Source organism: Vicugna pacos, chromosome 32, assembly GCF_048564905.1.
Source record: "Vicugna pacos chromosome 32, VicPac4, whole genome shotgun sequence".
Lineage (NCBI taxonomy): Eukaryota > Metazoa > Chordata > Mammalia > Artiodactyla > Camelidae > Vicugna > Vicugna pacos.
In genome coordinates, this window is record NC_133018.1 from 22,285,828 (window position 1) to 22,289,457 (window position 3,630).

Genomic DNA, 3,630 nt, shown 5'->3' on the forward strand with positions numbered 1-3,630 from the left:
CTCACAGACATGACCCTGGGATCCTTTAAGAATTGGGTTCTGAAGTTCTCTGAGGGTCTGAAGGTTCCAATTCTCCACGTCTCCAGGTCTTCAGCAAAGCAGGCAATACATCCAGAGGCTTTGAGAAGGCAGGAATTAGATTGAGAATTAAGGAAAAGCTGGATGTCCAAATCCAGGATATCTGGGAGACAGTGGCAGCCTCACCGACAATCGGATGATTCACAAGCTGATCTGAAATGAGCAGGGGGAGGAGGCTGAGGACAGGGGTGGGGAGGGGGCTTGCAAGGTGGTAGAAAGAGCACTGAGCTGACCACCACCTGTGGGACCTGGCTGGAGACCCCTGGACCTAGCAAATCCGTGTACTCAGCCTCCATCCGAGTGACGGTGATGGTCTTGTTACTCGCTTGTCGGTTTGTTAGGAAGGGCGCTTGCTGGCTTACAGACAGCTGTTTGCACCACGCAGTTCTGCACTGAAGGGAGATGGTGAGAACCGTCGTGTGCACTCGTTTTCTCTTTCTCCAGCAGCTACCAGGCAACTGCGCTGTGCCCCGGGGCGTCCCTGCAACATTATTACCTCTGATTTTTTTAATGAGGAATGAAAAACACAGAGATTGCACGTCATGGAAGTCCTACATGGAGAACGGAGGTTGGATTCTTTCATACCTTTTGCTGGGTACCATCAGTCCGTCCATCCTTGGATGGAGCCCCAAGGGTGGAAAGGTGGACAGCACACACTCTCTGCCCTCAAAGAGCTCACCCTACACCCGGGAGACAGACACACCAAGAGGTACATAGGTGTCCCTGTGGAGGGTCTCTGAACCCCAGATTTGGGGGCAGGACCTGGGTCTCTCTACTTGCTACTAAGTCCAGTGTTCGGTGTCCTGAGAAGCCAAGAAATAGCCAGGGTGTGATGGAATGAAAAACACACATGCATACCAGAGCTAAGAAAACACGCCTGGTGCACACTCTGGACAAATAGTTATAATGAGGTTAAACAAAGTGAAACACATACAGCTCCCAAACTCCACCATGCTGCGTGACCAGGGTTGGCAAAATGATGTCTTATATGCAGGGAAATCAGATGCTGAGTGACACCACCACCCCGCCTGTCCAGACCAGAGATGTCTGAGAGGTAAAGGAACGGGATGCAGCCGAAAGCTGGAAATAGGCCTTATTATTTCCATTTAATTGGATCACCTGGGAGCACAATACAATGATGCCTTTATTTTAAAAGATGATTTTTGTTTTAGTTTTTTTTTTTTAATGCTACTGATGGATGTTCCTAAATATTGGAGCAAATGAAAAGCAGAGTAATACTATTTTTAGTTTTTTACACAGCCAAGTGCACCAAACCAAGGGCTTTTTCCCCCAAGATCCCAGAATATTAAAAAGGAAGACTTGCCAAAACAAGATTACAAAAAGTGGGACATCATTTGAATATTTCTATTTAACAAATTAACTCTTATGATAGAAAAAGAAAATACTATCTAATTGTGAAATTCCCCAAATAACAAAAAGATTGGGAAAAGGTATTTACAGTACACTGCAGGCAGTATCTGTTACAGGTTTAAGGGTGTATGGGATGGTTTCTCTCAGCCCTGTTAGTATATCTCCGAGACAGAATGCATAATAACCACACGTCAATCATATCTAGTCTAAATCCTCAGACTTTTGTGAATGGGAGGCCCTAGAAAAACAGATCCTTCCACCATCTTTACTCAGTAACAGGCTTTGCAAAAAAGGGGAAAGGGCTTCTATTCTTTAAAAATCTTATAGAAAATCAGGTACATTTGAAAAATTTCTTTTTTAAAAAGCCTTTCCTTTAAATGAGATAATATATGTGAAAATTCTCTATAAATATTCCTGCAAGTTTTAAGTGTCCTTATTACTTGGTTTCTGGAGAGGAACTTTAGCTCCAGATAGATACTAAATATTACTACACTGGAATAATGTAAATCTATAGTGAAAAAAAGGTAGAGGGTTATCCTTGACACTGGAGGACACTCTGGGTTTCCAGGTGGTAAAATTACATATAGACAAATAGATCTATAACTTATATGAAATGTGAAATCTTTGCTTTATGCACCAACCAAGAAGAACACTCATTGCTGAGCACTGATGAAACTGAGATATATAGGCAGTGTGCACTCAACATGAAATAATCTTGTTTTAGTCACTTCATCTTTCATAATGTTTTATATTTTCAAATCTTTATGTTTAGTAACCCCAAACATAAAAGGTAAACCTAAAACTATTTTTTTTACCTTGACTTTGGTAAAGATTTCATAAATAGAGCACCAAAAGTATGATTCATAAGAGAAAGAAAATGGATAAATTCTGTCATGATAAAAACTTGAGTTCTAGGAATGATGCTGTTAAGGGGAAGAAAAAGACAAGCCGCAGGCTGGGAGAAGATAGTTGTAAAAACATATCTGAAAAAGGGTTTGTACCCAGAGTATATTAGGAACTCTCAAAATTCAGCAAGAGGAAAGCAAAAAGCTTAAAAAAATGAGCAAACCATTTGGACACCAACCCAGAAGATGCACAGGCAAAAAACCTTCATCATAATTAGTCACTAAACAAATGCAAATTAAAATCACGAGATAATACTACACACCCATTAGAATGTTGCTTTTAGTAACAATACTGAGTGCTGGTGTGTATACAAAACATGGCAGCCACTCAGGAAACGTCTGGCATTTTCCTATCCAGTTAAACATACACACATTCTCTGACCCCCAAATCATACCTCTGATATTTACCCAAGTGAAATAAAAACTGTGATGCCACCAAAACCTGTAGGTGAATATTTGTAGTAGCGTTCCTCAGCATCACACAAGACTAGAAACCACCTGAATGTTAGTCATTTGCTAAATGGATGAACTATGCTGTGTGCAGACAATGGAATACTACTCAGCCATAAAAAAGATATGTGTGAAAACACAGATCAAAGGTTTTTTGAGATTTGAAAAAAGCTAGACTCAAACATCCCCATATTGTGTGATTCCATTTATCGGACTTTCTGGCTAAGGGACAACTCTCAGGACAGAAGCATCAGAGGCTGCCAGGGTTAGAGGTTGAGTTCCAAGTGATACAAAGGAATTTGGAGAGAGTCCTGGATTTTGGTAGTGGTTACAAAACTATAGACATTTGTCAAAACTCAGAATCGTGCACTGAAGCAGGTGACTCTTACTAAGTATAAATCAAGCTACAAAAGAACAAATTCAATGCCACCACCAAAAAAAGAAATAAGGAGATGGACTTAGGCAGGGGTGAAAAAGATTAAGAGGTAAGAGGAAAGAATGAACATAGTGTATTTATTGAAAGAGAGGGGGTGAGGGAGAGAGGAAAGGGGGGAGGGGGAGGGAGGAGAAAGGGAGAAAAGAGAGTGGAGAGTTAACAGAGAAAGAGTGAAGTCAGCAACATTTTGTGGTTCTAGATGCAACGGCACGATTTACATCACCAGCCAACATCCTATATCCTGAGGTTATGCTCAAAGTCGTTTTCCCTAAATCTAGATTCCTGAGCTACCCTGGCAAGGTTGGTTCTGCAGCCCCGCCAGGTCCCTGCCCAAGGACACAGTTCTGATTGCTTCTATTTTCCATCCTATTAATAATATGAAAATCTAAT